At 37.9% G+C, this 16954-nt stretch overlaps 1 protein-coding gene and 1 pseudogene across 2 annotated transcripts in view; one reads left to right on the forward strand and one right to left on the reverse strand.

Annotated features, from left to right (window-relative positions):
- Window positions 1–16954, reverse strand: part of LOC138703552 (protein artichoke) — a 399724-nt gene that overhangs the window by 211229 nt on the left and 171541 nt on the right. Inside the window, exon 1 of one of the 2 annotated variants that reach the window (XM_069831513.1) lies at window positions 13380–13641. The exons of the other annotated variant lie outside the window; for it this stretch is intronic. The gene's annotated coding sequence lies outside the window, so the exon portion shown is untranslated. Of the gene's footprint in view, window positions 1–13379; window positions 13642–16954 lie in introns of those variants that run through there. 2 annotated transcript variants of the gene reach the window in all.
- Window positions 8663–16954, forward strand: part of LOC138702798 (uncharacterized) — a 52457-nt pseudogene continuing 44165 nt past the window's right edge.

Genomic DNA, 16954 nt, shown 5'->3' on the forward strand with positions numbered 1-16954 from the left:
AGAAAAGAACATTTCAGTAGTTTTTCATGTTGTGCATAGAGAAAGTTGGGACGGTAAGCTGGCGATAGTAGTAGGCCTACATATCCTGAACTGGTGTTCAGGCAAGCATATATTTTTCATGTAGTCAAATGTGACAGCGAGAAAATCCTCTGTCTCTATGCTTAACTTGGCTCCATTTTGCAATACTTTTTTACTTCAGCTACAAGTTTAGCACGATTACTAAGCATATTGTTTTTCATTTTCATGCTCTGTTCTTCAAACGTGTTAAATTTTCTCAAACTAAAGAATTACCAATGACAACAGACAAACATTTTGTCAGCTGAATGTATGATTAAAATTACATATTATGTAAGTTTCTTCAGCACTTGATAGGCAAAACAACTTAAATCCAGCACTAAAGTCGTTTTACCCCTTAACCAAACATTTTGCTGCTAAGAAAAACTATACAATAGTCGCGGATTAAACTCATTCTGCCACTAAATGATGCCCGTAGCACAAAGTAACATAATCATGCTCTCAACTCAAAACCCCCAAAATGTGGACTTAAGTCGTTTTGCAATTTCGCCATTCACATGTACTCGGTCTGAATAGCAGCATTCCGTTCCTAAATCACTGCAATAAAGTTGACAGACTTCCTGTCAGCAGGAAATAACGATATCTGTTAAACCTTTTATTAAATGTGCAAGAAAACCGTTCATTTTAACAACTGCAGAGGGTTAGGCTAAATAATTACTTATCACTTTCTCTATTGATAAGAATAAACATCATAATCGTAGATAGTAGTTATCGAGTAAAACTGTGTTTTAACATTTAACGTTTAGAATAAACATCATAATCGTAGACAGTAGTTATCGAGTAAAACTGTGTTTTAACATTTAGGGAAAAGTATTCATTTGGGTCTAATATTGTATTAGAATTTTTTGTTGCTGCTAAAACATGTTTACTTTTTAACTTCGCTCTAGAATATGCCATTAGGAAAGTTCAGGATAACACAGAGGGTTTGGAATTGAACGGGTTACATCACCTTCTTGTCTATGCGGATGACGTGAATATGTTAGGAGAAAATCCACAAACGATTAGGGGAAACGCGGAAATTCTAGTTGAAGCAAGTAAGCGATTGTGTTGGAAGTAAATCCCGAAAAGACTAAGTGTATGATTATGTCTCGTGACGATAATATTGTACGAAATGGAACTATAAAAATTGGAGATTTATCATTCGAAGAGGTGGAAAAATTCAAATATCTTGGAGCAACAGTAACGAACATAAATGACAGTCGGGAGGAAATTAAACGCAGAATAAATATGGGAAATGCCTGTTATTATTCGGTTGAGAAGCTTTTGTCATCTAGTCTTCTGTCAAAAAATCTGAAAGTTAGAATTTATAAAACAGTTATATTACCGGTTGTTCTGTATAGGTGTGAAACTTGGACTCTCACTTTGAGAGAGGAACAGAGATTAAGGGTGTTTGAGAATAAGGTTCTTAGGAAAATATCTGGGGCTAAGAGAGATGAAGTTACAGGAGAATGGAAAAAGTTACACAACACAGAGCTGCACGCATTGTATACTTCACCTGACATAATTAGGAACATTAAATCCAGACGTTTGAGATGGGCAGGACATGTAGCACGTATGGGCGAATCCAGAAATGCATATAGAGTGTTAGTTGGGAGGCCGGAGGGCAAAAGACCTTTGGGGAGGCCGAGACGTAGGTGGGAAGATAATATGAAAATGGATTTGAGGAAGGTGGGTGATGGTAGAGACTGGATTAATCTTGCTCAGGATAGGGACCAATGGCGGGCTTATGTGAGGGCGGCAATGAACCTGCGGGTTCCTTAAAAGCCAGTAAGTAAGTAAGTTAAAACATGCACAATTACAGCATATTATTTCCACTTTGTATATTTTCCTTTACCATGTCTTCCCTGATAAATGATACTCAGGTACGAAACGTTGGATATCTCCACAGCTACAGCACGCCGCAAAACCCAATTAAATTTAAGACTTACTCGTAAATTAAACAGAAAAAAATAAAGAAGTATCCGTCCCTGGCTGTAACATCCTGCGGCACATGATGGGCGCTTGCAGATCAAGAGGCAAGGAGGACGATAAATGTAATCTTGGTGTCAGCATTGCTAGAGATGGAGTAGAATTCTACGTGCCTCGCTAATAACGACACGAGTTTCCTACGCGGTTTTTTATTTCGCTCGCTCCCAGCGACGAGACTATTAATTACAGCTATAAACGTTTTAAACCAGTGCTTCCCAAACATTTTCCGGCGTGGAAACCTCAGGAATAGCGACGAAAGCCCACAGCAATGCAAATAAACCAACTGCGAGGCGCCAAGTAATACACAAGAGCTCACAGCTTCACCTTCGTATTACATTACACGGAGTGGGCGACCTAGCGGTTAATATGCCTGCCATTAGATGAGGGAGGTTCGCGGTTCAAACCCGGACGAGGGCGGTGTTTTATTGATAAGAAAGCTTTCCGAAGTAATCTTGAATAGTCGGACATGGATTAGGTATTGAAAACGAAAGGTTAGCTAGCAGTAAACAGAAATAAAGGCTCCAAAACAGCATAAACTTGACTTTGAGTAGCCAGGTTGCTGAACCACAAGTGGATCTGGAGAGCAATAATTATGAACATTGTCTCGTCCTCCTACATCAAGCAAGGGAATCTCAAGAGAACAGAGTTATGCATTAGGTATGTTTAAGGCATTCGCTAGATGAAAACTGGATTACGAACATATATTAAGGAAAAGAACGAGCTCAATCCACTTCAGAAAATTGTTCAGGAGAGCAGTTTAAAGTCCATCTTTAGCATAGCCTATACTTTCGATTGTATGCCAAATCTAAAATCTATCATAGCACTTAGACTCTTCAAATAATCACCACAGTATTTCATCCATGGGATTAAACTACATTGAATCCTACTACACACAATACGCGTAACTCACTTTCGAAGAAAATTGGACAAAACTGGTTCTGTCCTTGTACCCTTCATGTGTAAAAACACACACACACAGAAACACAAAAAAAACACACACACACACACACACATGGCCACTGGCGTGGCTAAGTCGGTTAAGGCGCTTGGCTGCCGGTATGAAGTTGCTCTCGGGCGTGGGTTCGATCCCCGCTTGGGCTGATTACCTGGTTGGGTCTTTCCGAGGTTTTCCCCAACCGTAAGGTGAATGCCAGGTAATCTATGGCGAATCCTCGGCCTCATTTCGCCAAATACCATCTCGCTATCACCAATCTCATCGATGCTAAATAACCTAGTAGTTGATGCAACGTCATTAAATAACCAACTAAAAAATTAAAAAAAAAACACACATATACTCGTATATATAATATAACATCAATGAGGGGAACAGTGACAGTTTCAGTAAGTCATAAATAAACATATTACTTTGACATTTTAGCAAATAGTAAATTAGTTATAAACGTGAAAATTGCTTAAGGTTTTTGCAATAGAACTAGGTACATTTCTCAACACTAAATATGGGAGATGCACATACAAATGCAACACCCTTTATTCTCCTTCTATTCTCTATGTTCTTCCTGTAGGCTATTCCTCTTATTCTCCTTGTATTTCTCTTGTCCTCTTTGCATTCTCCTTGTGCTTCTTGCCTTCCCCTTTTCTTCCTTGTATTGCGCTTATTGTCCTTGTATTTCCCTTGTACCTCTTGTATTCTCTTACTCTCTTTGTGTTTACCCTTTCCCCTTGTACTCCTTGTACTACCCTTGTTCTCCTTGTATATCCATTTTTCACACTCTATTTCACTTGTTATTCTTCCATTCCCCTTGTTCTCCTTGCATTCCCCTTGTTCTCATTTTATTCCTCTTGTTTTCCTTGTATTTTCCTTGTTATACGCATCTTGTTCTTCTTATATTCCCATTGTTACTCTTGTATTCTGCTTGTTCTCCTTGTATCCTCCTTGTTCTCCTTATTCATCTCGTTTTTTTTCTTTTTCCCTTGAAATTTCTTTGTTCTCCCTATATTCCCCTTGTCCTCTTTGTTCCCAGCGCTATTCGTCAACCCTTCTACAAAGGTTGACATGTGATCGCACCCATAGCTAACTATGATCCGTCCCAGAAATCTGCGGAGTAACTTCGCGCATATGGGGACAGAGTCTGTCTGTGCCGGAGTGTACTGCGGACAGCATCAGCTCGAGTTCGCTAAGGAATAAGATGCTCGTGGCAGAAGGTAGAGTAGAGTTCAGATAGAAATGATCCCCTCCTGCAAGCGATTGCTCGCTTGGTTCAAGTAATGCCTCCCCCAGAGCAGTCACTGGCCCTAGCCCTCCCGCATATCACTTGCGCAGAGGTCTTGTTTCGTCTTTCCACTCCACAGATTCCTGGAACGATCACAGTTCTACGTAAAGAATAAAGATATACAGCATAGTAAAGTTATGCAACTGTCGATTTTTTTTTTTGTACAAAACAAATTGACAGAACTCGTTACAAGTTGCTCCTTTAGAAAACGATTTGAAGCTCTCTGACATGTGCTGGCCTCAAATATTTTTCTTCTTAATGATAGTGATAAATAACCTGCGGTTGCAAAGGTACTGTTGACTCCTATTAGTAGAAGTATTGACACGGATGGAACATCATAGTGCCAGGATTGTAAACTAACTTCCACGCAATCCTACTTGTGTGTAATTGAAAGGATGACAAAGCGAGTGATTCTCAAAGCCACACATCACTGTCTGTCTATATCTTACTATGTTTCTATTAACACAGAGAAAGTTAGGAATTCCTTACAGACATTCAAACAGTTATACAACATACTGCTGTACTTAGTAGCCCCTGAACAACTCCAATGTAGCGCAAAGTGTACCTTCGTTAGCGACGAGTATGGAGGTTAATCAATTGCCAGTAAAATAACACATTTTTACTGTTTTTAAACAAGTATGTTGTCTTACAGTTATATTATTATGAGCCAAATTCTTGCAGGTCGCATTTGCTTACAGTGTTCACACATGTGCAAACTTTCGAAACGAGTTTTCACCTGAAGTTGTGGACTGTTTCCTTGTCAGATGAAATTCCTAGTAGAGTAATCCTATATTCTAAGAATACACTGTGTGTCTTAAAGAGCAGTTTTACGATAGTTCTCCACCCCCACAGCTGGCACGCTGTACAGCACTTGCAATAAGATAATAAGCTATATAGTCTATCTTTTCTGTAGGTAGTAACAGTGGTAATGTCGTCAACACACATAAATAAAAACAAAGAATAGGAAGCAAAACGACGTGAGTTTACTGTCGGAAGTGCCTGGAAGATGGAGGGGTAACTCATTTTGGCCTCATGCGTTTTCAACGTCGTCCCAAGAGCCAAACAAGTAGGCGGCGGACAAACTTTTCTGCAGTTCGGTACGGGCTGCTCTTCCAAAGCAACAAGCACCAAACTCTTTAGTGTACACCCGCCCCGCATAAAGAATAAGACTGCTCTATGGTTAACAAGTAAACATGTAGCATTCCATCTACTGCAACGTTCTTCGTCAACTCTACAGAATAGGCCTACTTTAGAACTTTTGGGATTCCCAAGAAAGTATGTAACTGTCAAGAGACTATTCTTTAACTCCATTTTTTTTAAATAATATTGTATTATCAGAATCGAAATGACGCCAGGAGTCCCGTGTCATAGATTTACAGCATGCATTTCAAAGAATCCTGGTCCTCAATAGTTCAGATGATGAAACTATTTGTTGAAACTACAGCAATGGATCTATGAGTTGCCGTTAAATGTAAGTAAGTACTGGGAGAAGTACGAAATTAGAATAACTGGCAACGTGCGTTGTATTACTTTTGTTTACATACATTCAACATTTTCCATTGACTTGATCGAATTACAGTAAAACCTCGTTAATCCGCACTAATTTGGGGATAAGTTGACCGGTTTATCGAAAGTCCGGATTAACTGAAATACCTAAACCAGACCTGCAGAACTGTAGCTCCTCAGAGCGACTACTTCGTACCCCTTCTAACCCACCCACCTTTTCTATCAGTGTGGTCATTGCGTTCTAGTTGCGCTCGACTGTATCACATTCATTCTCGCGGCGGCAGGTACACAATACGCTATCAAGATTTACAAATGAACAGATAATAAAATCCGTAGGAACATACCTTCGGAAAGTAAGAGAAATACGAATGAGGGAAATAAATAAGTTAAAAGGCATGTAAAATAAATTTTACAATGTATGTGTGCATATATATATGATCTACTTATATAAACTGTATGTTGATAAGTGAGTGATAGCTATATGACCGGAGGTCAATGCTGTCATTCAACACTGTAAAGCACTGCAGCCAAATAAATAAATAGACAAACAGGCAAACAAACAAACAAACAAATAAATAAATACACGTACTGCAGTTTGAAGAGAACTGGAACATGGCAAAATCTAAACCCGAGAAGAAATACTACTTCCAAAGGAAGTGGGAATATGATTACGTTGTTGTTGAAGAAGACGAAAAAATTGCTTATTTACTGCGTCCCATCCAACTTATTTCTACTCGTCATTTCAATATTAAACGAAATTTAAACAAAGCCCATATTAAGAATTATGCAATAGTCAAACTTCCGGGTAAGTTCATTGTTATGGATGTACATTGAATATTTATTTATAGGCCTATATTATTAAATTAAGGACATCGCTCGTTGTGTTCATTTTGTATTGAAATGAATAGTGACATTTACATTAATTTCAATGTTCATTACTTAAATGTTACAAATTTATGTTTCCGTAGGTGATGGTAGGAGGAAAGTTTTGGAAAATCTAAAGCAGGTTGAGCGCAAAGAAATCTCAAAGAAACTACCGACAGAAAATCTAGCATAATTGTAAACTTTGAAACGACACAACGCATTACAAATACAATGACTTTATTATAATCGTTTTTGAAAATTACAGTGCTGCCACTGATGGACCTTCCACACGCAAAAATGTCAACAATTCTACCTAGAAGTCGATCATCCCCAATAGAAGTGGAGTGAGGCTGACGTCATTATTCCCCTACTTACGGGTTCTACAGGCCTGACCTAAATAGTAGTTTATAGCAACAGAACATCTTTATTATGGTGTATTTAAAGGGCATAGGCCTAAATACACAATACAATAAAATGTGAAGCAATACATAAAACGCAGTACATAGGCCTACGTGATACCCATGATTATGATGACGTGGTCGACGGACCTGCTATACATCATTAGAAAATATTGTGATTATTTGAATTCCATAGTTTTAATGTATAGCAGTAGGCCCTAAGTCTTAAAACAAAGTTCTTTAATTTTTCCAAACTCATAGTTTTTTTACCTGTCCGGATTAAGTGAAGTCCGGCTTATCGGGGTCCGGATTAACTAGGTTTTACTGTACTCTTCATTGTAGAAATACCTAATGTCCCAGATTGAAACCCTGTGTCCGTCCAAACTGATTCGGGTTATTCATGGTTTCCATCAGTCACAATTCCAAATGCCGGATTGAAAATTTACGATTGTTTTGAAAAGTAATGCCTCCTAATTATTTGTGTTGATGTATTTCGAAGTACTAGCTTCATACATTCTATTCAGTTAACTTTCCTGCTTCACTGACGTAAGTTCCATACCTCTGCCTCTAGAGAGCTCTGAATTACAGTCTGAAACAGAGTCCGTGTAGTAGAGTAGCGCAATCATCGAATTTGCCGCCATTGTTATTCCTTTTCAACACGCTTGGGATAGGAATATTTCATATAAAAGTAAGATATTTTTAATTTGAATAGCAACAACTTCTAAAGGATCTTCATATACTTTAGAACATTATTGTCAGTTAACATACTAATATACAAAATCTTCATTTTATAATTATTACAGCATAAATATACATTAATTAAGTGTTCAATACATTCCTTCATACACATAACATATATTACAGCAACATGAACTTAATAAATTACAACTAATAAATGGAAATAAATTACAAGTAGTAAATGAAAGCAACAATGTTGCAAATTAAACAAGTAATAAATCCAAACATTTCCAACCGCATTCCTCTTGCCCACTCTTTGGCTTCAGCATTTAATAGGATTTCTACGGCTTTTCTTTGTATTTTCCAATCAAACTAAACAATACAATCTTGTTCTGAAGAATGAATTCAGAACTTTAAAAACTATATTATGGCATTCTGGCAAATCGTGATTAGAATTGAATTCAGAACTGTTTGGTTTTAAAAGGATAAGATGATGAAATTTGACATTTTCCCTGATTGATACATAATTTTCATTTGTTTTATGTAGAAATATCATGGCTACAACAACTTAAATTCTAGATTAGTTTTAGAAAATCATTGCGGCCAAATTTTTGGGGAGAAAAAAACAAGATAAAGTCATTCATTAATCTTAAAATGTAATGCTCGCTTAGGTAGTGGATCGTTCCTTTCCAAATTTATAATCACTTCTTTCCTTTTTCTTTATTTCTTTCGCCTTGTGACAGTGATAACAAATTTGCGCCTTTTTCAGTTCTCTGTAAACAGTACGGAACACAACATGACCTTTTTTTTCGCATCACATTACTTTCGTTCCCTGTATGTATACTGCACAGCCCACGCTGAAATAACAATGGCTGATTTGTCGGCATTTGCCGGCGTAAAGAATTGCGGTACTCTGGATATTCACGGACTCTGGTCTGAAACATGGCGGCATATAACAGCACTATGTTGGTGCGTCTGAAGCAGTGTGCTGTGATAAAGTTTGTAACGGCAGAAAATGTGGTTCCGATTGACATTCACAGGAGAACGAAGGTTATTTATGGAGGTGAATGTGTAGACATCAGTACTGACGTAGATCTGTTCGTGTTTGTAACGAACCTGGTGCGACTTACACTTCGTTTCTGGGATAAATCGCAATATAGCGAACGCCAGTAGGGGAAGTTATCCCCACCCATAATAAATGTGCATTCCACACAACACTTGCCTATCACGTTGAGCTAGTAGGAGAAAAGTGAAAGGGGTCGTGGGTGGAGCTTCTACGTTCGCTATATTGCGATTTGCGCCGTTTCTGAAATCTGTAATGACGACGCATTTGGGTGGGACCGGTGAGAAGCGAATGGGCGGAGTCTATCAGTACAGAAGTGTGTTGCGGGCTGCATCTGCTCGCGACCGCTAAGGGGTAAGAAGGGCGCGGCAGAAAGTGATCATACAGTAGCATTTTAGACGCTCGTCTTCAAGCAATGCTTTCCCTCAGAGCGGTGATTGGACTGGCCCCCTCCACTCACCACTTGCGCATAGGAGTTGTTTCGTCCCAGGAATCGCGCATATGGGGGCGGATTCTATCTGTGCCGGAGTGTACTGCGGGCAGCATCAGCTCGATCTGCTAAGGGGTAAGATGCTTGTGGTAGAAGGTAGAGTTCAGATAGAAATAAAATCCTCTCCTGCAAGCGATTGCTCGCTTCTTTCAAGCAATGCCTCCCCCTCAGAACAGTCATTGGCCTAGCCCTCCCACATACTACTTGCGTAGAGATTTTGCTTCATCTTTCTACTCCACAGATTCCTGGGACGGACCATACACATTCTAGAAATGAAGTGCAGTCCCAATCTGGCGCCATCAGATTTGTATCTGTTCCCAAAACTTCAAGTACGAGTACACCTGAGAGGACTGTACCTTGATTCTGGTGATGCAATGCAGACAGAATTGAGGCTGTGATTCTATCGTTAAAGTGGAATATTCTACAGTGATGGTATCAAGAAACTGGTCTCTCGTTGAGGGAGATGTGTTAATCGACAGAGCGACTGCATGGAGAAATAATTATAAGGATATTAAGAATAAAGTTGTAGGAAGTTACCACTTATTGTTTTACTCAAATATCTATACCCATTTCCAAATGAAAAATAAGAGGCAAAACGTTTCAAAACAACCTCGTGGACTATATATCAAAATTCATCAATGTCTTAATAACCAGTATCATGCACAGAAAAACAAAAATCTGAATCAATTACATGAATACAAGTCATCTACAGTATATCCTCATTCCCTTGTGTACAGCTGCACTATGTACTGCCGTGTCCGCTCTACATCCGGGAGCGGAGGAAGATAAAATACATGCACTGTATAATACATGACAATAGAAACAGAAATTCAACAGTAGTAAACGGCCTACTGATACAATCCCAAAGATATATATATATATATATATATATATATATATATATATATATATATAGTATAATAAGTAAATCCCTGATTTTAAGCTAAATTCTTATTTTTTATCGATAGAGATAAGCTGAAACTAGTTCAATATATTCAAGTTCTATATAAAATATCAACGTTTGGAAAGGGTTTTATGGTGCCTAAAATTCTATTTTTCCCATTGTTACCTATTTTAAGACTTTACAGCCTAAAAAGACTATTTAAATTCTGTTAATATGTGTAGGAATGAAAGAGAAAGCATTGAATATCATGCGGTGGATTTTGCTCAAAGACCTTAAAATAATTTGGTTGTAGGAATGAAGAAATTTCTTGAAAGTGACTGGTTTTGTTAAGCACTTGAGCAAGCAGTAGGAATGTGACGAATGAGGAGGATATACTTCTCCTCAAAGAAATCAGCATGATAAATGTTGCTAGATTGAAATGTGCACTCATTATTTCGGTATTTTTGGAAAAAAACTGTCCGTTTTATAAAGTGGTTCTGTCTAAGGAAATGCAACGTTTCACAATAGAAAATTTAGAGAAAATCTTATTATGTAGGCCTACTGCAATGAATTATGGATCTGTTAACTGAAGTTCATTGACAAAATAATTTAATTGTAACATTAATACTTATACGAGTGTACCAGAAACCATAGAGCTATGAGGCTGATGAATTCAATAATTTATTCATAATTTAAAGCATAACAAAAATAGCTTCTAGCCATAATAACTTTTCACTCTTTTGTCACTGTTTACCATAATGTTTAATACGCACTAATTAATTGCATTTTATAGTTATTACAGTTTGAATGGATAGAAACACGTTTTAGTTTTATGGAATCGTATTTTATCTGCCTGAAATTGTATTTTTAGGTGCCTGAATCTCTATTCTTATTGCCCATTTTAATCAAATTAGAGCCTATTCTAGACGACTAAAAGTTGGTTTTTACGGGCCTAAAATCCTAAGTCTAATGACTTCTGACATTCTGAAAGTGAAGAAACATTCACGTTTCGCAATTAAAATGAATATAAATTAGGGGCGCATAAAAATGTTATGTGACACACTATTTCATTTGTATAAAACAGTGGCATCATTTAGGGGTGGGCAGAGGGGGACTGTCCACTCTCGGAGTGTAAGATTAACAAAATTAGTAATTCAGCAGTACTACTAAGGACAAATAAATCTGAGAACTGTAATCTTAATATTAAAACATAACAATTTTATAAACGTATCAGAAATAAAAGAAGAGCAAATTAATACTTTGCTCAAATTAAAACAAGGCGTCACTCTTTGCTATATTAGTGGTTCTTGACTGTTGCAGAGCCGGATATTTATGTGGGTCGCGATAATCACGAAATTTTAGATATACAATTATTTTTTAAATTAATATTGAGTAATTAAGTTATTACAATTAATAATGTGTAGATAAAACAACAGCGATAAATTACGAACTGGGAGCCTAATAGCGAAATACAAATACAATCGTGAATCATCACTATTATGTTGTTTTATAGAGCTTTTCAATTATCAGTGTCTAATGCAGATTCTGGAAGATTTTTATAAGGTACCTGCAATTATATTTAACACACAAGCGCTTTAAAATGTTGCAAAACAATATTGAAACATGTGCAATGCTACAGTTAGGGATGCTCCGGGTGACTATTAAGAATACATGAGGTTTCCTAATTCTAACTGTAAGTAAAATGCAATCACTTACCAGATTTATGATTAAAATATAACTTTCTCTTTCATAATATGAAATAAATAATAGGGCCTCTATGTACTTCATAGTGTGTGATGATAGAGACTGGATTAATCTTGCACAGGATAGGGACCGCTGGCCAATCTCCGACATGGATACAAAATAATCTCCAACAATCTCCGTTGACACCAATAGGCCTACTAAGTAACACAAATTATAAAATTAATCTCCATAAATACTTGCATCTGCCTACTGTAAATACAACTATATTTTTCGGTAATTTAAATTAAGGCGTTTTATAAATAAAATTGTCTCTTCATTTGTTCGCACCTACGTCATATTAACGGCAAGTTTATGTAAATTACTTAGCATGTAACTTAAGTAGGATAAGAAGTTAAAACTAGGTCCATGTATGAAAACAAGAAAAGTGCTTTGGCTCTGAGCTAGGTATAAACTTTATCACAAAACTACAAAGAATAAATAATGATATCAATCCTATTTGTAATTTAAAACAATGAAAAATACTTAAGAAATGGAGGAAAAATAATTATTTAAAAATGTGTTTAATTCATCTGATACCACGGTTTAAATCTTTTTTTTTTATGGTCAAGTTTACTCCAGTTTACTGCAAGAGAAATAGTTCATTTCAAAGGAAATGGGAAGGGGGTAAGCCATGTGATATATCCTACAAGGTTTTCCCTAAGAAAATCTCGTCCCCCAAAGCAAAACCTGAAATGATGCTCCTGATATGGAATCAGGAGTAATGTCACTACAACAGCATTTTTTCGAGCCATGCGAAAAGGAAATGTTTTTACATTAGTATTGACATTCACGTCAGTGGTGTGTTCGTCACCCATTGCAATGTCTATTCCGAAGGTAAAGATGCAGAAGAAAAGCTCTCCTAGGCGGTGTGTTCCTATTGTCACATTATACACTCCACAATTAATTGACGTAGCCGACACCTTTCCCGCATTCTTCGCGACTAGCAATGTTAACAAAATTATATGAAAGCTAATTTTATAATAATCTGACATAATAATATAATTCAGTGTTGAAAAAGGACCTTGCCAGTGCTTACCTCGTAGTCTCGGTGCCACGAATTTCGGCTGAATCGTTGTCCTTCGCGATGATAACATAAGTTAATCTACTGGTGATATATCATCACATTGCACGTTTCTGAGTCTTTCAACAAGAATAACGTATCCAACAATACAATTAGACAGAGAGCACAGACCTACTAGAACATAAGTTCTAAGGCATTTTCAGATGCCTCACGGAAAGGAGAACTGAATTACATTAGTCATAGCAATACAGAGGACTTCTGATTACACCAACTTCTTCCCCGTTTAAAATCCACTTTAAGTAATTAGCACATATTTGTATTATTAAACTAAAGCTGTAGAGATCACGAGGAGAAGAAATTTCACATTGCACGTGCTCCTACTTCATAAAATAAATTCCCGACAAAGCAGAGTCCGGGAAGGTCCAAGTGAACATAACCAAGCAGCACTGTAATACTCACAGCTTGGTTGCGGCGCTGGTCACACCATCCTTGAGCACAACTATCGGTTAGTCACAACTCCTCGCATGGAGCCCATTCTCGCAGCTCTGGATCTTTCGCCTCAGCGCCACCCGCGGACCACAATTTGAGAACCACGGCTGCAAGCCACTAGCAGCCTCACCATCAGTGTTGACGTCGTCGAAAACAATCAAGGTGGCGAAGGGAACCGATTTCGACCAAACTCGGGCCACAGCCGGCCGGCTCCACGAGCGTCAGGTCCCCGCAAGACTCGGCCGAGGACTGGCGGGCCATGCGCCGCGCCGGCAGGCGGAGCTGCTGTGCTGGACCGGGCGGGGGCAGCGCGCGGCCCGCGACCCACAGCGGCCCGTGCGTCGCCTTTCTACGAGGCTCGTCCCAGGAGTAGGTTTACAAGAACTGATTTCAATGGTAGCGGAATTTACGCGTGACTTGCGTGTGTCACGTGGAACATTTAGCTGCATTATTGGGCAGTTGGGTTTTCACGATGTTGATGTTGATGTTTATTGACTTTACTGGCTTTGAGCCAGAGGCCGTTTTAGGGTCTTACACGCGCAGGATGCCCTCTCCAGCCATTGTACATAAATAACAATACATATATATTTACATACTGTGTATGACACTATTTCTGGCATAAGTGCCAGTAGGTGTGTGAGTGCAGTGATTGGCTTTTTATTTATTTTATTTTATTTTATTTTTTACTTTATTTTTTTTTTGTTTTAATTATTTTGGTGTAGGCCTAATTTGTTAATTTGGGATGCTTAAGGAATGGTGAATGGGACAAGAGTTCGGGGTAAAAGATATCAGTTGATAGACAGCATTAAAGTATTATATGGGGAGATTAAGAGGAAAGCAAGAAAGGGAAATGCTGGGTTTGCAGTTAAAGACCTGCTCTTGGGCAGAACACTGTGCATACATACATACTTTTTTTTTAAGTTTTCCCTTCCGGTGGCAGAAGCGTCTGAATCGTTATGGAGACTTTCATGGTGTGGTGTTATTTTATTCATCTGCCTCTCTGTTGCTGTCGTGTGTCCTCTCAGACGAAGTGCGTGCACGATGGGTCACGAGAAATCTTTCTAAAGACCACAAAGCTCAGAGATTGACTTTTAAGGCTGGTTCACAAGAAACCAGAAACGAGAATCGGAACGAAAACGAAAACGGTAAAATTATTAAAATGTGTACATTTAAATGTGAGCATTCACAATTAACGAAAAGCTTGCCGGAGCCCGGGATCGGGAACGGAGAGTTGCCCAAGTTTCAACATTGGCGTTCACGTTTCCGATCACAGCCCACTAGATTCATTCTATTGCCATCTAAAAGCTATTTTGTCGTCATATATTTTGTAGCAAGAAGACCGTGACATAACCTATGCATTATTTTGTTCTGTGCTGTGCATCATGGAGCAAGTTTTATTTGATGAGATTCTAATATTGAGTGTTGAGGAAAATCCTCAAGTTTACGATAAGCGGCGCGCCTCGTATAAAGATGAGAAAATGAAGGAGAATACGTGGCTTTCAATAGCTGCATCTTTGAACACCGATCGGAAGCGAATCATATTTTATTACTGTATTGGTTGTATTACACACTACATATTCATGCTTCAATTCAATAACTACTGTTGTGTTCATTTTTGTTCTATTACAAATGTTTCTTCTCTAATTGTTTTACGTTATGGTAGACTAAAAATAGGTTGTGATAATAAAGATGCATGGGCATATCTATAGTACCGTACCTAATGAAATGTTTCAGTTGAAATTTCGAAGTTGGTTAACCTGTGTTTATGTTGGCTGCCTTGTACTCATGAGAGAACGCCATTGGTCAATTATACACAAATAACATCAGAATGCGTAATATCGACTTTACATATCGTTATTGACATGCATATCGATATGCATAGTCGTCTACGTTCTCGGTTTATTGTGAATAAAAAATTTTCATATTCACGTCGTCTGCTTCTCGTTGTCATTCCGGTTCTCGTTCCCGGTTTATTGTGAACCAGCCTTTACTCTTGCAACAATATGTCACTGGCAGATAAGACCTTCTTGAACGCATTGTCACTTGTGATAAGACATGGACTCACCATCACACATCAGAAACGAAAAGAGCAAGCATGGAGTGGAAGTATCCAGGTTCCTCGCGAACAAAGAAATACAAAGTCGTGAACCAGGTTGGCAAAGTGATGTCTACTGTCTTCTGGGACCAGAAAGCTGTGTTGCAGGTTGATTTCTTAGAAAAGGGAGCATACTTCCATTCGGTAATGAGTTTTGGAATAATATTCTGGGGAAATTCCACAGATGGTAACAGTAGTCTATATTCCTACTACAAAAAAGAGTAATTAGAATAATAGGTGCCAAATCTAGGGAATCGTGTAGAACTATTTTAAAAAAAACTACAAATAATGTCTATGGCTTGTCAGTAAGTTATATTTTTTCACTAATAATCTTCCTCGTATGAAATCGTGAAAATTTTGTAACTAATTCAACAGTTCATAGCATAAACAGGCGTCAAAAATAACTTCCATACCGATACTCCATAGGCAAGTCTATCGTGCTATCAAAAAAAAGTGCATTATAAGACAGTAAACATTTTTAATAGCTTCCCTATGGAAATAAAAAATGAAACTAAAAACATAAGATTATTTAGGGCCTAATTTCTCACGCCTTCTATTCTGTAGGTGAATTCATGACATTCAACAACGCTTCATGAATATTTCTGTCTTATATTACTGTAAGTATTGATACTTATTGTGTTGTACTAGTAGACTATACCGCAAAACTCTTCTGTATATATTTCAACTGGACTGTGACTATAATTAAGACTTTATAGTACTATTAAGGTTTTTTCCATATTCTAGTTGTGCTGTACGAATACCATGGAATGTATCTAAATAAATACAATACAATACAATACAATACAATTAATGGAGCTGTATGCGGTGTTTCAGGTGTAACGCTGACCCAACGGTCAGGACTCCACATTTTACGAGAGTGACATCGAAAAACTTGTCTTACGGTTACACAAATGCCTCAATCGCCGTGGAGACTATGTGGAAAAAATTAAGTGTTAAGGGAAGACCACAGTACATAGTGTGTTATGTAAGAATAAGAATAAGAACAGCCCATGAAATCCAATTAGGGCAAGCGCCTCCTTTAATGCCTGTTACAGGACTAGCTCAATTACTCTCAATTGACGAGTCAATCCAATTGAGATTTTTGCCTGCTCATCCTATTTTCTTCTGGTTAATTCAATACTCTCTGCTTATACCTTCGGTTTTTATACTACAAACGGTAAAATATACACTATACATAGACAAATGCCTTGCACTCAAATGCTTTACTTATATGAAACACAAAGTACTGATCGACTCGAAATTGAGTACCGTCTTGTAAGTTGTATGCTCGGTCCTTAATCATATTTTACACTGCTACGGTTTGAATCGTTCTTCTTTCCATATGTCTCCATTCTTCACGTTGTTTTTCTCTTCTAGACCGTACTGTTTCTCCTGTTTCTTTGGACAAAGCCGCCTCAGTCTGCCCTGGCCTCTCTTTCCTGTTCTCGGG

The sequence above is a fragment of the Periplaneta americana genome, chromosome 7 (assembly GCF_040183065.1).
Source record: "Periplaneta americana isolate PAMFEO1 chromosome 7, P.americana_PAMFEO1_priV1, whole genome shotgun sequence".
NCBI classification, from domain to species: Eukaryota; Metazoa; Arthropoda; class Insecta; order Blattodea; family Blattidae; genus Periplaneta; species Periplaneta americana.